Here is a 20,007-nt window from a genome sequence, read left to right as displayed (position 1 = left end):
AAGTCATATTTCAGGACAGTTTGATTAAGTATATGCACATATGTCAGTCTGTTTTTACTAATCATGTTTAAATGTACATACATACATTTATGCATTCTCTTAATCTGCAAACTCTTAAAGCTTACCAGTGCTTTTCTCTCCTTTCTTTTGCCATATATAATATTTTACGGTATACTGTTTCATCCTCCATGATAATCAATTATGACTCTACCTTATAGCTTCTTAATATCAAGAACGACATCACACACATACAGAGACATGCACACATAAACACACACCCCTATCTCATAACTAGCATATAAGAGGCATTCAGTAAATGTCTAGTGAACTGAATTGTTTAACTGGCTGTCTGTGCTTTTTTTTGTTGTTGTTCTCTTTTAACAACAATTACCTATAAATAACCAATAAATATCAGAATTGTAATAGACTAGAGTCTTCCATTACCATCAGGAACCAAATGTCAATAACAGCAGCATATAAAACACATCAATGGCAAAGCTAGTCCAGTATATGCTCAGCAGGTTTATGACCTCGGTAGTATTTTCATAGAGAAAACTACACATATCCAAAACTAACTTGGGATTTTTTTAACCTGATAATGGTTAGATAAATCAATGACATATTTTGACTGTGGATAAGGGAAAGGCTGCTGGTTATCATTCAGGTCTGAATAATATCCATGGATATTAAACCATTTTCCTCTGTAATTTTATTCTTTAGGGCACTTTTCATATAAACTCTCAGGAAAGGAATGAGGGTACATTTATAAAACAGAGATAGTATTTTAACTTTTGAATCTTACATATAAACTCACATATTTCTCTTTAAAATAATATATTGAGAACCTGCTGTGCGCAAACTATCTTGATTCCTCTTAGATGATTCAGAGTTGGACAGAAGGACTCATCCTGAGTGGGTGGTAGAGGAGAGCACTGTGATTATGCAGGGACATTCCGACCCAGAATGGAGGTGGACATCAGAAGAAGAGCAGAATAGGCAGAGCTCTGGGGACTCAAAGGGGAAAGGGATTTAGCTGGAGAGAGAATCACGCAATGATTCAGGAATAGGCAGAATTGGAGAATAGGTACAAAGGAATGCAGCAGACATTTGGAGAAAGGGTGGTAGGAGGTAGCTGGGGGGCGGAAAGAACATTCCAGGCTGAGGAAAAATCTTGAGCAAATATATAGAGAAGGGAGAGTTTACAGCATATTAAAAGAACTACAGGAGTTCAGACTGACACATGGGGCAGGCAGGAGGCAGGGGGAAGCCATATTGCCACGTACCTTTCATGACATAAAATCTGTTTCTAGCTCAGTAAAGGCCAGGAATCAGGAATATTGTTAAGCAACAGAGTGCTATTAATATCATAATAAATATTAACAAAATTCCCTAGCAACTCAGTTAAGAGTTGGAGAAGGGCATATGAATAGAAGACCACGTAAGCAGCCATCAACAAGGTTCTGCAAGAAGTGAGTGATGGTAGGTTTGGAAAGGAAGAGACAGGTAAGGATAGAGAAGTGGGAGAATTAGGACAAATCTCCTCAAAAAAGCATACTGAGTGGGTTTTGGGAAAGGAGGAAATCCTTTGGAATCATTGCTTTGTGAAAATTAGGGATGCTGAAGACTAAGAAATAACTTTGATCTCCAGATTGGAGTTCCAATGCCTCCAAAAGTGCAGTTCCAAAGAGGAGGAACAAAATATAAATTGAACACAATTAGGGGGTGAGTAGCTGGGAAAGAAACATAAGTAGCACGTGGCATAGAAAAATGATATACCAATGCCCGACTGTACTCTAAGGGGAAAGTCAAGGCTTATCTTTTCGAGGTGAACATTGTCTTACTGCTTTACTACTCACATTATTTTTTTCTAAAGCAGGAAGTTGCTCTAGGCATTTTTGTGGATTTCCAAATATTTGTTGAAGTATTTTGTGACACTGTTCAATTTTTCAGAAATACTGGATTAAGACGAAGTTTTTTATTTTTCTGTATAAGAATATCCCAGAAGCTCTGAAGATGTTTCCTCTTGGTCTAGATTAATATCTAGAAGCCCTTTATTTCATTGAAGTTTATGTTAAAGCAATATTCAGAAAATGCTCAGAAAGCCCTGACAAGTATCTGTGTCATTTATTTTTGAGTAATCTCAAAACCTGCCTGAGAATACAGAGCTGCTCTTGGCTCTAGCAATCCAGGTCCCGTCCCCCACTGCCCCCTTGCACTTCATATCATTATGCCCAAACTAGTTTTGTTCTAAATATTTCTTTTACCTCTGCTTCAGTCCATGTCCTGACAAAGCGCCCCATTTGCCATGGGATGAACACAGTTTGGGCCCACATTTCATCTCTGGAACCCAGCAGCACACATCTTAGAGGGAAACTGATGACCAGCTGTTGATTCCTGGTCACTTGGAAATTAGGTTGGAGGTGAGGTCTTCTGCACATGACTCAGTATTCTCAGGGCTCTATGACTATTGGTTAGGGAGGGGAGAAATCCTCTAATAGCTGCATGTTGCCATCCTCTGCTTCAACAGCAGAAGCCATTGCTGTGTTCAAGAAATACCCACTTGAGCAAGCTTCTGGTAGGTGAAAGTCAAGCTCTCTAGGCTAATTTATTGGCCATACAGAGCAGCAATTCCATTTTTTAACTTCAGGTAGGCAGCGAATTGTTGTGTCCATTGCAAAGCAGGGAGTAGGGAGGGTAAGTGCCTATTGCAGAAAGGAGATGTGAGCAGGCTGTGAGGAGATGAGCTGCTCCACCCTCTTGTCCAATGTCAAGACACTTGAAGGGAAGTGAAGAAGGATTTTCCAAGGCTTCAGTTCTTCCAAACCAACAGAAAAGCTATAATTCCAACATTCTTTAGCTACTTCAACTTGAAATGATTTCTCTATAGTCACTTCTGTCCCTCCACACAGGTTGGTTTCTGTATTATGTTAAGCAGAGCAGTTGAAATGCTGTACTCTCCAGCATCTGATGGTGACTGCTGCTTCCACTCTCATGGAGCACAGAATGATGGTGACTGCTGCTTCCACTCTCATGGAGCTGCTTGACTTTATGATCTAACACTGGAAGTCAGGAGTTATGTTTATTCATTCAAGAAACAATCATGGAGGGTCTCCCATGCTCTTGATAAACAAAACAAAGCAAATTGAACAATCATGATCCCTGCCCTCACAGCTTTCAGGGTCAAATGGGGATGTTATGAATCACCCAGAATGGGTCTTCTTTCTCTTTTCCAGTATTCATCTAACAGATGTTCTCATGGACTCTTTTTTAAAATTTGAAGCCAAAGATGGAGTATGCAGGTGGACTAAGTAACACCAGTGAAGAAGGCGTAGTAGATAATGGGAATGCAGTAGTGCGTGATGCTGGGAATAAAAATGCCTTTCATCTTTTGTCACCTAAGCTATTATGCTATCTGACCCTCCACAAGCCTTATGAGATCACCAGGGCAGTTATTATAATTCCCATTTTACAGAGTAGAAAACTGAGGCTCAGTTGTTCAACATCTCATGGCTAGAACAGCAGAATCAGAACAAGAATGAAGACCCCCTGAATCTTGATGTTTCCAACCCACTAGGCCAAAATAATGAAGGCAATATTTTTTGGTAAATTGGCATGCATGAAGTGAAACAAATAATCCATAAAGCTACGTAGCATTATTTTTATGGTTAGGTAAAAAATAATCCACTGAATATTAATAATGTAATTAGAATGCTATCAACGGTCATCCAATCTATCCAAAAATTTCAGTAATACTTTATGAGTGCTTGTTACATGCAAGATGCTTAGTCATGAAGGGCACAGCGGTGAGTAACAAAACATGGTGCCAGCCCTCTTAGATCAAATCCTGAAGGTGGAAGGTTCTTTGTATCATGCTGTGATATTATGATATAAAAAGAAACATATATTTTGGTCTTTGTCCAAGGTTCCTGGCTCACAGCTCCTGAAACCCTTGTAATTTCCTAAGTGATTAGAGTGATAGGAGCAATAGGAATATCTTTTGTGAAAATATTTTGTCTTTTGTCCTAGGTTTTTTAAACAGTTCACAGCAGTTACAGAGCAAGAAAGATGAATGTGTCTTCTCTTACTCATTGCAAGCCCCTTTCAGTCAGGAGATGTTTGGAAAGTCCCTAGATAACTGCAAGATGAGGGGCTGGTTGCCAGTGGGAGCCAACTATGTGATTAAAGGGTAAAACTTTCAGTCCCCCAACCCTGACCTCAAAGGAAAAGAAAGGAACTGAAGGTTGAGTTGATCACCAGTGGTCAATCATGTAATCAATCATATCTGAATGATGAATCCTCCAAAAAAAAACATAAAAGAACAGAGTTTGGATTGCTTCCAGGTTGCTGAATACATTCATGGGCCAGGAGGGTGGCACATCTCAACTGCAGGGGGACAGAAGCTCCTGCATTTAGGGCCCTTCTAAACCTCACTCTATGTAACTCTTCATCTGGCTGTTCATCTATGTCCTTTAGAATCCTCCCCTTCTGCCTCTCCAACTCTGGTACGTAATGATACATGGACTCTGTGGGTTTCTAACAGCTTATTTACCAGACATAAAAAGTGAAAAACAGAAAAGCAGGGGCAAAACATATGAGTTAATCCATTTTTAGGATAAAATTATTGGTGAGATCTTCAAGGCTCAATTTATAAAAATGATAAAATGAGTCTAACATTTTTGGGTAACACATAAAAGCTAGAATCAAATTGTATAAAAACCACAGATGCTGTGTGCTGATGCCTGGCTTTGAATTCCAGCTGTGCCACTTGCCAGCTGTGGGGCCTTGGCAAGCTATTTAACCTCTTTGCGCCTCAGTGTTCTCATCTGTCAAATGTGGATGCAGATACTATGAGGATCAGATGTCATGTTATGAGTAAAAGATTTAAAATAATACCTTGCACAAAGTTCTAGATAAGTGTTACCTATTAATACAAATATTATCTACTGAAAAGAGATTTGCCAGACAATACACTCAGAGTCCTAACAAAGTATAAAAATAACAAGTTACCAATTCCTACAAAAATCAATGCCATCCTTTTCTCCCCTCTGTCAGTTGAAGACCTGGCTAGGATGTAGGACACATCCATCTTGCCATCTCTAGGGTGGAAGTGCCCTGGCAGAAGGCAGTATAATTAAAAGCAAACTCAGAGAAAGGAACAGAAAAGCTCCTACCATAAAATGGCTAACTTTAAAGTATATGGAAATGTTTGATCAGCTGCTGGCTCAACCTTAAGGATTCCCTGAAAAACTATCAAATACCTCTCTCACTAAAGATAACAAAAGTAAGTATTCCCGCAGTCTTTAAGAATAGCTGTGCACGGAAGATGAACATTAAAATAATAACTACCATTGGTCATTTTCATGAAACATTCCAAGGATGCTATGATGATTTCTTGCAAAGACTGGAATATACAAAGAACGAAAGAGCTGGCAGCAACTCTGGTGATCATTTTGCCCAATACTTTAATGACGTAAACTAGAAAACTGAGGCCAAAATGTTACTAAGGGAAAGCCCAATCTCTCACAAGAAAATCACAGCCCATCTAGGACAAAAGCCCAGCTCTTTGAATTTCCCACTCTGTGCACCCGGTGATAATCTCTCTCTACCACGCAGGCTGCTGGGAAATAATAATAATAATGATAGTGATATAAGAACAACAACAAACACCTATAACACATTTCTACACATTTTATTAAAACAGAAAACCTTTATTGAAATTGTAAATAACAGAAGAACAGTACATTATGTACAGAAAAATAAAATCCCCTCTTTTACAATATGGCCCTGGGCCACCCAATTCGCACTGCTCTTAAGCTAGCCTTTCCTTCCCGGTTTCCGCCTCCTTCACTCATAAGTCCCATCACATGTCCATGTCCACGTGTTATACAATGAGCTTCTCCTCCCTTTCTATCAGAACTCAATGTCCTCCATTCTAGTGCTCCAAAGTCTTACTGGAAATTCGTCATAAGCAACACCAAAAAACTCAGGATAAATATGCTGTCAGATACTACCTCCTCTCCCCATGTCTGCATTTAACAGGGACTTTCTTTTTCTTTACTCAAAAGTAACTAATGTAGTCATTTTGGACAGACTGAGAGATCTTTTAAGCCAGAAGTTTTTAAAATTCCAGTACATTGTCATGGTCTTCTCTGCTTAGGTGAAGCTGGTACTACTTCCTAGCCCAAATTCACAAATCTTTATGGTGGTGATAAGAAAATGATTACAAACAATTGGCGATGTGCATAAACAACTGTGAGTTATCAGAATCGGGACAAAGGGCGACAAAGGATCTACAAGCATCTTGACAGACAGGGCCAACTGAAGGTGCATTAGAGAATCACAGCAATGGAGAGTTTCACCCAACGTCAGAACTTTACTGTCCCAGATAATATTTACAGGTTCAAAGGAAATGTCAATGACTTATCTCTCAAGAAAGACTTAGAGTGGGCAGGTCAGACCTCTGATGGGTGTGAAATCATTTTTTTGCGTCGAAGATTTTCATTAGATATTGCAGAATAATTATGTTCAATTTTGAAAAACTGAGTACAGAGCATCCTTTTCAGGAAGAACAATTCAGAATGCTTCCCTTCCCAATTTTGGCTTACATGGCTTTTATTGTAATGACACTTAAATATATACAAACATAAAACTTAATTCTTATAGTTTCAGCTCCTCTAAAACCATCAAATGCCAACTAAAAGTTTTAACCAAATACCAACAAAAGTGTAACACCAATTCCATTCAAATGAACATTTACTTAATATTCAGATGATGATGTTTTCCTAAGAGTAACCCTCCATTTTCATTATGGCTATGAAACTGAAATCCTCAACACAGGTGTCTTGGGGTTCAGAATGCTCTCACTACCCGCCATGCAGTAGGGTCTGTCTCACATTTTTCTTTTTTTTTTTCTTTTCTTTTCTTTTTTCTTTTCTTTCTTTTTTTTTTTTTTTTTTTTTTTTTTTGAGATAGAGTCTCACTCTGTTGCTCAGTGTAGAGTGCAGTGGCGTGATCTTAGCTTACCGCAGCCTTCGCCTCCCAGGTTCAAGCAATTCTCCTGCCTCAGCCTCCCGAGTAGCTGGGACTACAGGCGCTGACCTCCACACCTGGCTAATTTTTGTATTTTTAGTAAAGATGGGGTTTTACCATGTTGGGCAGGATGGTCTTGATCTCCTGACCTTGTGATCTGCCTGCCTCAGCCTCCCAAACTGCTGGGATTACAGGTGTGAGTCACCACGCCTGGCCACATTTCTTTATCCACAGCAAAACTAAACATACTGGACCAGTATGCCATGCAGTCATATAGCCTTCACTTGAGGCAAATTACATAAGTCCATTGTTCATTCCCATAAGCCCACGGCCACTAAAATAGCATTGGACCAACTGGATTGCAAATAAAAAACATAAATTTTGGCACCAAAACCATGCATCAGTATTATTCATTATAAAGTAGGTTCCACAAATGCCTTTACAAATCCCACTTTGACAAGGAATGGTGGGCTGTGGTGACAAAGAGACCATTGGTGAGTCTGGGCTTCCCACTTACTACCAGTATAATTATAGGAGAGTAACTGAACCTTCCTGAGCCTCAGTCTCCTCACCTAAAGAACAGCAGGATGAAAACAGAACTTACCTCACAGGTTTGTCAAGAGGACAATATGTGATAACATGTGGGTCCTTAGCCAGTGCTTGGTGCTTAATAGGTCCTCAATAAATATCTACAATTATTCCTGTTCAGTTGCTTTGTATCCAAGTTCCACAAAAGAAGAAAGAATGTGCTCTCTTACCAAAACAGAAGCATTTCAAAATAATTTGAGTTTCAGACAGAAGAAGCACTTAATACGACTGCCTATAAAAAATTCAGACACTGCTCTCAATCATATCTGGTGCTTTGTTATGTCACAGAGATGTGGTACTAGGTCACATTCTGGAGAAAAGGGACCTATTCACCCACGCAAAATGAAATTAGACAAACTTATCATGTAGAGTTACTTTTTTTTTTTCTTTTCTTTTCTTTTTTTTTTTTTTTTTTGAGACAAAGTCTCGCTCTGTTGCCCAGGATGAAGTACAATGGCACGATCTCAACTCACTGTAAGCTCCGCCTCCCGGGTGCCCGCCACCACGCCCAGCTAATTTTTTTGTATTTTTAGTAGAGATGGGGTTTCACCGTGTTAGCCAGGATGGTCTCGATCTCCTGACCTCATTATCCGCCCATCTTGGCCTCCCAAAGTGCTGGGATTACAGGCGTAAGCTACTGCACCCGGCTACTTGTTTTTATAGTTAATAATTGTGTGAAGAGAACAAAGGCTTTAAAGACATTTGAAGGTGTTGATATCTTCAAGTTTGTGTTTCTGAATTATTTAGAATAAATATGATGGATAGTCAGTTCATTTTACCACTGACTGACTGCCCGCCATATGCAAGTCATAGTGATGAGCGTAGCAGGGGCCATTGCGATGAATGAGTAGGCTCAGTCTTTACCCTTGGGGCACTTACTGTCTACAGGGAGGTGTAGGTAAACAAGTAAGAAACTTAAAGTCTACTGAACTCTAATTTCCCTAAAGATGGGAATTATGTCTTACTGGTTTTTATACCCTAGTGGTCAGCACACCTCATTCATAAGTAGAGATAAATGAATCAATGAAATATATCAGTGAATAAGATACACAGGTTATCTATGGATGTGCCATAAATATAGGTTCAACAAAGAGTGATGGCTCTTCTGAGGGCTCAGGAATTGAAGAAATATAAAAGAGATGGAATTTGAAGAAAGACTTGAATTTCAAGAAACAGAGATGGGAGAAAATCCAATTATAATTTTATATAGTTGCAGTGTTTTCTAAATTGGTTCTCATTAGTAAAACAATTCTTACTCTGATTATTATTATATCTAGCACTTCTATAACTCTTCATATCTGAAAATTGTATGCATTTGCTTCTTAGGTTGTTATTTGTTACAAAGACTTTTGATTTATTTATAAACAACTTGGTGGTTCATTATTTGTTAGAATAGGAAGTCGAAGAAGTAATATCTGGTCTCTTGCAGCTGTGTCTCAATTATTACTATTGGCCTCCTGGGGTTCTCTAATAAGTAGCCATAAAAAGTCAATTTGCAACTAGGAAAAGAAATGCATATATTTGGTAGCATTTACACTGCCATGATTGACAATAGATATAAATGACAGAAACCCTACAATTTTAGAATAACTTCATCTTGATATTAGCATAAAGAAAGAGGTATAGGAATGGTGTGTTTAAGCAATGATTAGGATACTATAAAGGCTGCATATAACTATCTCAATAGGAAAAATCTAAAAGCAAGAAGAGACATAATTTTGATACTTTGGAAAATCACTCAAAGGACTGGCTGATCCAAAAAGGAATAATAAAAACTGAGTAAAAAACACTTGAGAAAAAAAAACTGTTATCTTAAAGATAAGCTCTCACCAAACTAGATTATGAACCATTTCTAGATAAAGAACCAAGGTTAAATTCTCATCAACTGGCCTCAAATGAGTAATACATTTTTTAATATTAAAAATAATATTAATTTAATATTAAAGGATATTAAATTTAATATCCTTTAGCTATGTGTATATATTCTGCTATCTGAATACCACTCCCCTTTTTGTGGAAGAGGAATAATATCTGTTTTCAAGCCCTAGGATCATTGAGAGAGGTAAGAGAAGAAGAATGAAAACAGAGGCTAAAGGTAAAGTCCCTAAACAGTGAAAGGGAGGATGCTGCCATGATCTGGGATTGCATTTTTGGAAATGGGGCAAGAGGAGTGCTGTTGGGGTTTGTTGGGAAATCCACCATGTCTAGCTCCCAGATATATGGAAATGGGTCCCAAATACTAGTTAGGTAAAGGTCTCTAACCTGCATTATTCTTTGGATTTTCTTTCCTATAAGATACGCCCTTGAAAGTTATACTGTCATAAAAATACCCAGGATTAGTTTTCATGAATATCCATTAAGATATTTCTAATTTTACTCAGATAAAATAACCTTCTCATAGTATCACATCTTGGCTTGAACTGTAAGACAATAGCCAGGGGTGGTTGTGAGGACATCATAAAGGTTGAGCTAAGAGGAAGAAGTTAAATGAAGGGTAAAAAGCACCAAAAGCATGGCATATGTTTAATCTTTATCACCCAAGACAAAAGTCTTTGGATAAACAGTCATCTTTGTATACGCATAAGATTTTAAAGACTATTTTAAGGAACAACTGAAAGCATTATGAGGAGCTGCCACATTTGGGGATTCCACTTTTAGAGATCCTGAAGGTCATTCTGTGAATAGTAAGTGGTCATTCCCTTCAGTGCTTGCCATATGGCTTCCTGGGAGCTGTCTGGTAGGAAGGAGCACAGGGGAAACCGCTCACCCAGATTTCCCCACAAGGACACTGTGGACTGCCCCATGTCCCATGTAAGCTATTGAAAATTACACTAGAACATAAGTGAGCCCATCTAGAGCCATTCTAAGTGTCTTAATGTCCCTAGTTTCCACTTTAATTATTTGAGCAGTTTTCCTACAGCCTGCAGGAAGTGGTTGTTGGCTCGATGAAGGTAAGTTGGATCCAGCGGAGCCACAGGAAGCTCTCTTCAGGTTTACCATTCCATCTCACCTCCACCTGGAGCTGGCCCTTCCAAATCAGTCTGCATAAACGTAGGGGCTATGATAGCCCTCTTAACCTTCCAAAACAAAAGACACCGAACTCCCAGTGTGACTACAAACAGAATGGGAAGGAAATCTCCTCTCCCCACCCATAATATCTCAGGAGGCTGAAACCAAACCAGCATCCAGGGTGCAAGCCAAGAATCCCCACCGTGTCCATGTGTGATGGCACTTAGACACAAGGTCAGAAGGTCAGCATTTGAAAATCTGACTGAGCAAGTATTTCAACTCAGAGCATCACCTAAATGTCACCTTGTCAAATTTTTTTTGTTTGCCTTGTCAAATTTTGCAGTGTAATGGGCAGAACAGAAGTCACCAAGAGACAGAGAAATAAGAAAATAAAAGCTACCAAATAAACACATTTTGTGATTATGCCAGTTGCTAAATACGTTTCCTGACCAAAATTTGACACTTTTTAAAATAAATAGTTGCTTGTATATCACAAAAGATCAAGTAAATATTAATGCCCACAGCAGGACAAAATTAACATATTCACAAATTATTAGTTTTCACTTGTCAAGGCTAAGAAATTTTGCTGTTGAGCAAATAAAATTTGTTTGAACCACTATTAATTTATCTGAATTTACACTGCTATTTCAAAATTCAGGTGCTGAGATCTGTAATCAAATAAATAATTTCTTTCTTGATAAGTTATTAAACCTCATAACAGAAGTCTAAACTGAGCATTGATTTGTCTCGGCCAGATACTGGGCTTTTAGCTTCAATAGTTATAGAAGTCAAAATAAATAATCAATTAAATTAATCTAGCCTGACTTTTAGACAAATTTATGGGGGAAGATAATTCAAATTGGCTGTTTACCTCAACAAATTGGTCAATATAATCAAAATACTATAATTGATATGGTAGCCTAATAGTAAATGTAAAGCCTTTTTTTTTCTTTGAAAAGACTAATTGGAATAGTCATCAAATTAGAAAAATGACCATTTAAGTGATTTTTAAGAAGATTCCAACTGGTTATCTCAGTTATTTATTCAAAACGGTTTTCTCTGCATTGTGTCTCAGTGAGAAGAAGGTGAACAAAGACCTGCCTGTCTGAAGCTTGCCCGAAAACAGAAGGTGAGCTAGTCAAAACCAACTAAAGCAACAACAGAACCAATGCAAATAAGTGCCCATATTTGCTGTCAACATTTTTCAGGATAATTTTTCAGGATTTAAAAACTGTTTTTGTTGAATTGAGAAGCCAGAAGAAGCATACTGAAGCAGTTCTCACATAAGCAGAGTTGGTTCTATTCTACTTAGCGTAGGTCTGCGTTAGCAGATCAGCAGGCTGTGATGACAGCTGTCAGCAGTCAAGTCTCTCACTGAGGCTGCTATATTCATGGGCCAGGCCACTGATAACAGAAATATCAGGAGACAAGCCATCCATAGAAATCAACTTTCCTACAAACACTCATGTATGTTGAATCTACCAGATCCCCACCCACTCATCCTCAACTCCCTAAAAGAAAGCCTAACTTCCTTGAACCAATTGTTAGGCATGAATATTTCCAGGGCAGGGTCTATCTCTGGAAAGCACTAACACCATTCAGCCCTTATCTTCACCAAAAAGAGTGCTTACAAGAAGGACAGAGGTGACAACTGCATTCTCCCTCATTGCTTGTGGGAATGTTCATTAGTATAACCTGCTAAAAAAACAATTAAAGGCAATGTCAGTATACAGAGAAAGCCTTAAGAAGATCTGTTTGAGCCAATAGTTCCACTTCTAACAATCTTTCCAAAGAAATAATCCAAAACATAGAAAAAATTTGTGCTCAAAGATGTTTATCAAAGTAGTATGTATGATATTTTAAATAATTGGGAACGATCTGAATGTTCAACAATGGGGGAAAGTGTAAATGAATTATGACAAAATTATGCATGGAAATGCTATGCAGCTAATGAGAAAAATATTCAAAAAGATTATTGGCCTCATGTGAAATTTATTTTAAATTTTCAGGGAAATGCACAGCGTGCAAAATTCTGTACACAGTTATAATTCCATTTCTATAAAAATATGCATATAAAAATTGAAAAGTACATCAAAATGTTTATAGTTATTGTCAATTGCTCATGGTAATATGTTATTTTAATTCTCTTTTTATACTTTCCTGTATTTTCCAAAGTTTTTCTAGAAAGCGCATATGTCCAAGAAAAAAAAAATTAAAACTTCAGGGCAGAGGGTCCCTAGTTTTCCTGCTGAGTGGACAGGCCTCAGCAGACACTGGAAAATATTTCTAGCCTTCATGAACAAACTCCATGTCCTGCCTGTCACTCACACTTGATGTAAACCCTGATGATGACTCCTTCTTGCACTCCACATCATGCGTATCCTTTCCTCGACCTTGGCTTTGACTTTCACCCTTCTCTGTTTATACTAAAACACCCCTCTGGCAGTACCTCTCCTCTTCAAACCACAGTCGCCTTCCCGCTTCACCAGCTGGACCCAGTTCCATGTCCTGATCAGCCCTGGCCTGACACTGGTACTGACAACAAATAAGTTACCCCTGAAAAAAACGATCTATTTGTACCAAAGAACAGGGCAAGGAAATACAACATTCTTAATGCATTATATAAATGTATTTTATACCCATTGGACATCTTTCTTCTCACAGCCATGGTACTATACCAGGCCCATCTATAATTGATTTCCTGTTATTAGTAGGTCCCTATTGTGACTATCATCCTCAACATTTGTGCAAAGCATTCCATTTCCCCGTGCACTTTCACAAACTCATGGTACGTCACCCTCACACCTCTGTAAAGTGGGGAGATTAAGTATTATTTTCCTAATTGTACAGATAAGAAAACTACAACTCAGAGACCCGGCACTGAGTGGCTTATTCCCTCTGATCCTAAGGGTGTGCTCTTCTGTAAATAGTGATGATAATACCCACCTCGTGGAGTTGTTGTAAGGATTAAATGAGATAACGTATGTAGCATGCTGAGCAAAGCATCTGGAACAGGGGCAGCATTCAACAAATGCCAGCTCCTATGACTGTTAGGTCAATGGGAAGCTCAAGGTCACATAGCAGGGAAATGACAGCACCAGGATTGAGATCCAGGCTTTTTCATGCCAAGTCCGTGCTCTTTATACTTCATTCCCAACACTGAGAAGTATTAAGGCATGGCCCATGGCTTCAAAGAAATTATAATATTTTGGAACAGGTAAATCTCAATTACACGATACAATAAAGCAATTATTCCCACAAAGAACTAAGGAAATAGCAATAAAATCTAGGACCTAGTTCTAAAATAATACATTGTTGGGGGGGTCCAGTAGCTACCATTACAATGGTACATTGGTACAATGTCTTTTTATGCATACATTCCAAAGCTTAGGATCCCCAAATTTCATCGCTGGTCTTACAGGAAGTTGAGTATAGAAGATCAGATATGAAAATAAGGCTGTTTCCATCCATACTATAAAAAAAAACTTTTCTGTGGGCATTTTGAACTGGAGGGAGTTTGACCTGTATTTGGAAGCATTTCTTTAACTTCTGGAAAGTACCATTCATGGTCACTCATTTTTAAGGGATTTTTGAAGTTTCCGTTGAGTTTAAAGCTGCTTCCATCTTTAAAAATATTCCTCAACTAATTAATTTAACTTACAATATATGACACCTGGAGTTGGTAACAAGCGAAAAGACACAAGAACAGTGAATACTTTATAGGCAGAGGCAGAAAACTCTTCAGGAAGACAAGGCACATATCTGTGCACAGACACACACAGAACAAAATCATTCTGTCCCCTCTCTATTCTATGCCATAATAATAGAATCCAGTATGACCAACCATGGCATTACTATTTCTTTATTTACAGCAATACTGGCCTCCTTATAAGCTGGCAAAAGAAGAATTGAAAACTCTGTGTTGTGGGAATGTTGACGCTCCTCTATCTCTGAAAAGGTAACCTATTAATGAATACTTGAGAGACACACATTTTGAAAGCTATTTAATGTGCTGTGTGTTTTTATACTACCAATATACATTTCTTTCTTAGATAAATAGATGATACTCAACTAAGAGGTGGCCCCTATCAAAACTATGAAGTAGGAAACTTTGTCTTCAGAAACACTCTACCTTTCCCTCTCTATATTTACCCTAGGGGCAAAGGGTGGGACCTCCATTTCCTGAGCACCTTCACCGAGAGGGACTTGTGCGTGGTGCCTGGTTTATAGTACCTGCTTCAATCCTCACAATAACCTCACAATATGTGCATTAATTGCCCCAGTTTCTCAGACATGAGAAAACTCTGGTAGAGTTAAAGTAACATGTCTAAAGAAAAGAAACTGGTAAGTGACAATGGAGATTCCTCTACTTTAGTGCCCATGCAGGCAGGGTTCTCCTTCCAGAAGCATGCTTCCCCAACCTCAGGCACTCCCATTAGCTCTGTAAAATGGATCGGTTCACACCAAGCTATTAAGGAGAAGCTACCATTTGTGTTAATCCTCTTTGAAATATTCCTATGCTCTAAGTGATCAGACAGGTACGACCTTAACCCGGACCAATGGTTCCAGTAGCAGAGAATTTGAGAAAGCAAACAGCGAGACTTCAGAATGTCAAGACTCCCTAGAGAGCATCTAACCAACCTCTTGTTCCATGAATATACAGATTTAAAATAATGAAAGCCTGAGATGGGATGTGACTTTGCGAACATCACACAGCAAATCAGGTGTAGAGCCCAGTCAAAAGCCAGGACTCCTATCTCAGTCTAGTTCTCTTTTATGGCGTCAGCCACAAATATCCAAACCTAGGGCAAAAACATATTCCAGGATAAAAAAAATAATTATTTTAATGCATTAATTCACATTGGTAATTCAGAATGCTGGTCAGAGCCTGGGCTTCAATTCTAGGTGCACTTCTCACAAACTGTGTGACCTACGCACGATATCCTCTCTTTGCCTTGGTTTTCTTGTCAGTCATCTGAGAATAACAACAGTGCCTGCCTCATAAGGTTGGTGGGAAGATCAGATGTGATAAACCATGTACAGTTCTAACTTCCTTGTGCTCAGTATGTAGTAAGCACTGAATAAATGTTAGATATTATCATTATTATCCCTGTTACCACTAGTAGTAGTTCAAATAACTGAATTCATAGTATCACTTTTGGGGATAAAGGTAGAAACAACTTCCTGTTATTAAGTTTGTCTCTCCTTCTTCTCTAAAAGCAGCTTTACACAGTCTCAGAAATGAAGGGAAATGAGATTAGTAGAAGGTGGCACCAGAAATGAAGAAATTACATTTGAAAATAAAAGTGCCTACTGAACATTTTCATTTGGTTGTTCAAAATAAAAATTCTCCATCTTTCTTAAGTCTGCTCTTATTTACTCCCTAACTCAGTTACTCCCTGACCATCCTCTAGACATCTAAGCTTCTCCTTCCATACCACCATCCACTTGGTGACCAATGCTACTGATCCTCCCCTTGAAATGGCTCTGTATAGATCTCTTCTCTTTCTTCTAGGCCATCTGGTTCAGGCACATTTCATTTTATGAGTTTTGGGGTTTTTGTTTTGTTTTGGCCTGTGCCACTCCAATGGTCTAAAATTTCCTCATTCCTTTTTGCAACCCCACCTCCTCACAACTCCAAAGTCGTTTTTGCAAAATGTAAGTTAGATGAAATCATTTCTACCATTAAATAATTTCTACCATTTCTCCTCCTTAGCAGGGTATATTCACAATCCAGCCTCAGTGAAACCTTTCTAGACATTCCTGTCTTCCCTCAGAACATGTAGGGGTCCTCTGAATGTGACCTTTCTGTCATGTGTGTATGTTGTTCCTTCAATGTGGAACACCCAACCCCTTCTCTAGACAACTCCTACCACCTATTGGGATCCAGACCAAATGTAAACTCTTCCAGATTCCCTCCACTCTTTCTTTTGTTGGCTCCCACTAAACTTGTTTCTATCTTCATTAAACACTCATGATGTTGAATCATTATCATTTATTTTCTTCTCCTTTTCTGCTAAATTGATTTCTGGGAGGCATGGGCCTCATCCTTTTAGCCTCTGGCACAGGACCTAGAAAGCACACAGTCGGTGCCCAAAAAATAATTACTGATTCGATTGAATGGATGCTACAGAAAGTAAAATGAACAGGAAAATGAGACCTCGGACACTGTCAATGTTAGTCTCAATAAAAAGAATTTGTGATATGTATGACTATCTGCAAATGATTATGCAAGTGGTTTTTAACACTGTGATGTGCACTTGCAAATGAGAAAGCTCTCGAGTTCCCACTTCTGTCTGTTAAATGTTCATCACTGGAGAAAGAGTCATATCCTCCCAAATTTAGGTGAATTCTGGAGGACCTGCACACATTAAGCATTTTAAGAGCTCTTAGAATCATGTAGCTTTAGATGAGAACACTTTTCCCTCACAAAATTCTATGCACTGGACTCAGGTAGTAGATGCTTAATAAATGCTGATTTGATTTGCAGTGGATTTGAAATCAAAGTGCAACTCACATTTTAGACTAATTCAACTCAATGACTGATCATAATATAATAGCTCTAAGGCTAAAGAAAATCAATGAGTATGCTGAAAAGCAGCCAAATGCTCACTCCCCTGCCTAGTTCCACCATTAGGGCTGACCTGCCTCTTGATCCTTCCCAGCTTTTGGGTATTTCCAACTTCACTGTGCCCCCAGAATACAGACGCCGGTTAGCAAGTGTTGCGTGGTGCCTTGTGATATCTTTGTTCTTCGTTTTGAAGTTGATGTAATAAAGGACCATAAAGACGTGAAATTTGAGTTGCACTGTTAAAGTTGTCCTACATTTCCTAAAGTCTCCCCTCTGTATGGTAAGTGAAATTCTGGCTGAAGGGAGAGAGAAGTGTGAGTTGGAATGCTGTGATATCCCTTCATCTCTAATTGTGGAAAATTGTGGGAATGCGTATTAAAGGAATCCCAGAAACTTTTGTTTTTACTAAACTGAGACTTTAAAAAAAATTCATTTGGCAGTTGAACACGTCTATCCCATTGTAAGAAACAGGAAAGATTCAAAGCATGCACTCTGCTATAATTCATTTTGGGATAAGAAAAAGGCAGAAGTGCCTTGAAGAATAAATCATTAACTAAAAGGCAAACCGAGGCACCCTGGAAACCAGCGAGACCTGGAGGCGGCCAAGGGATCAGGCGGCTGGGATTTGCCTGTTCCCTCTAGTGACTTCTGGAGCGAAGCATCCCACAGGCAGGACGAACCCGGCACACTGCGCTCCAGTCCATTTCACTTTTCAAACTTGAAGTTATTTTTAGATGACCCAAGCCCGCTAATCCCAAGCAGGACAATTCTCAGCCCGCTGCACCTCAGCGCACCTATCACCTCCCCAGCCTTTGCATTTGGCAAGAAGGGGTCTCTCAATCTTCTTTGCTCTCTGCATCTAGTTAGCTAGCCTCTTCTATCCCCCTCTCTAAGCCTCAGTCTTGGGGATCACAGGCGTCATCCTCGTTCCTTCACTTACGCACCTGCTGCTGCTTCCAGGAAGGCGAACCTCCGGGCCACGAGCAGTGGGGAAGGGGCTCCTTGGGACCCGCGCCCCCTAGAGGGGGGTCGCGGGAGATCTCCGTCCCCACGGCCGCAGCCCGGACTGACCACAGATCTGGAGACAAACCCCACCCCCGCCGCCGCCCCCGCCCTGCACCCAGACCCGGTCCCGCGGCCAGAGCCCCGCCGCGGTCCCCCGGCACGACCCGGGGGCTGCTGTCAGCCCCGGCGGGACGGGGTGCCTGGGCGAGCCTGGCCGGCGCGGTTACATAACCGACCTGCTGGGCGTCAGCGATGCGCCGGCGGAGGCGGAGGCGGAGGCGGCGGCTGGGGCGTCCGCGGGGGCCAGCTGCTACAGCACGCTGCGCTGCCTGCTCACCTGCCCGCCGGTGCGAGCGCGTGGGGGCGGTGCGGTGCCCGCGGGCCTGGGCGTGGGGCCGTAAGCGGCGCGGCGCGCCCCGCCTCCCGCTCTCTGCGGCCGTGGGTCGGTGGGTCTCTGCGTGCTGCCCGCTCCTCCCCGCAACCTCCGCCGCCGTCACCCGGGACAAAGCGGCTCCAGGGAGGGGCTGAGCCGGAGGCTCTCGCAGGAGCCGGCGGAGATGGGCGCGTCCCCAGCTCCGACTCATCGGGCCAACCTCCAATCAGACCCAGGGAAACCGAAAGCCCCTGTCGGGCCTCCTCTCATCTCCTCCCTCCTGACCCGGTGCCCTCCCCCGTCCCCCACCCACCGCACCTCCGGGGCTCTCACCCTGCCCTCAGCCCCGCACCCCCTCCTTTCCACTTCAGGTGCCCGGGAAGGCGCAGGAGCCTCCGGGGACCTGACGTGGGAGCCTGGCCGCAGGAGTCCCGGCCTCAGCGGGGAGAGGCTCCTCGGGGTCCCATACTAAGCTGAGGGTGAGGGGGCAGCGACAGCCCAGAAGAAATGGGCAGAGACGCAAACTGTGGTTGGGGATTACTGGGAGAAAGACTCTTCTTACCAGATGTCTGAGCCCCCCGACTCTGGCTAACTGAGGAAATGTCGGGGAGCCCCTGGTTGGTTCCCCCGGGCTTCTGCACTTGGTGGGCGCTGGCGCCCTCTGGCTGGAGTCCTGCGCCCGGCCCAGCCCAGGCCGCTGAAGGTGCCCTGCGCGGGCTTCACAGCTTTGCCAGGATTTGCAGCCATCAGACCTGAGGACAGAAGGGCTGGGGCTGCAAGGACTTCTATTGTGTGAGAGCCGTGACACAGTGAGTGGGAGGTTGGTATCCTACAGCAAACGGGACTGAAGGTGAAGCGGAATGTAGTGTAGATCTGTTGCTCAACAAAGTTAACCCCACTAGAAGTCTCTGCTTTACGGAATAAAGCAGTTCAAATGGGCGAGGAAGCCTGTGGCTTACGGGTGACACAGATAGGAACAGGACTGAGTCTCATGGCAAGAGAATGTGAATTATGCAAAAGATCATAATAGGGAGAGTGCGGGAAATTAAAGGAAGGGGGTATGCAGATCAACCTGAGGGAGAGAGTCGATAACATTCAAATCAGATTTGTGTTCTGTCATCTTTCTAATTGCTACATAAATAAGCCGTTTTCTTTTTGCTTTTTATGCCTTTTGATTTTCTGATAACAATGTTACGATTGCACTGAAGCAGTCCATAAGCTTCACAATCATTCTTCACTTACCCAGACACTACGTTGTTTTTTTCCAAAGTTGACATAGAATCACGTTTCCCCCCCCCCCCAACAAAAAAAGGTAGACATTGGCTCTTCTCTCTGATTAGTCTGCATTAATATAAACACAATTTCAGAATTGAAAATGACCTTAGGCTTCCCCTCGTCCAGCCTTCCCCTGGATGCATAAATCTGTAAATAA

At 41.0% G+C, this 20,007-nt stretch overlaps 1 protein-coding gene and 1 long non-coding RNA gene across 6 annotated transcripts in view; one reads left to right on the top strand and one right to left on the bottom strand.

Annotated features, from left to right (window-relative positions):
• The window catches only part of LOC105490925 (regulator of calcineurin 2), a 258,064-nt gene extending 238,825 nt beyond the window's left edge, over window positions 1–19,239 (bottom strand). Inside the window, exon 1 of one of the 3 annotated variants that reach the window (XM_011756926.3) lies at window positions 19,138–19,239. The gene's annotated coding sequence lies outside the window, so the exon portion shown is untranslated. Of the gene's footprint in view, window positions 1–18,141; window positions 18,163–18,438; window positions 18,718–19,137 lie in introns of those variants that run through there. The other 2 variants (XM_024795773.2, XM_071096960.1) reach the window with 2 other exon arrangements.
• On the top strand, window positions 8,000–15,982 carry LOC112428220 (uncharacterized). Of its 3 annotated transcripts, none has more exons than XR_011623690.1 (6): window positions 8,040–8,091; window positions 9,660–9,712; window positions 11,702–11,755; window positions 14,499–14,584; window positions 15,532–15,632; window positions 15,850–15,982. It is a non-coding gene; the product is annotated as an uncharacterized lncRNA (long non-coding RNA). The 3 variants fall into 3 exon arrangements; XR_011623689.1 differs by having other exon boundaries at window positions 15,847–15,976; XR_011623691.1 differs by lacking the exon at window positions 9,660–9,712 and having other exon boundaries at window positions 8,000–8,091; window positions 15,847–15,976.
• Window positions 19,240–20,007: the final 768 nt, after the last annotated feature.

Source organism: Macaca nemestrina, chromosome 5 (assembly GCF_043159975.1).
Source record: "Macaca nemestrina isolate mMacNem1 chromosome 5, mMacNem.hap1, whole genome shotgun sequence".
Classification (NCBI taxonomy): domain Eukaryota; kingdom Metazoa; phylum Chordata; class Mammalia; order Primates; family Cercopithecidae; genus Macaca; species Macaca nemestrina.
Note: the sequence above shows the minus strand (reverse complement) of the source record. Positions and strands in the feature narration are given on the sequence as shown.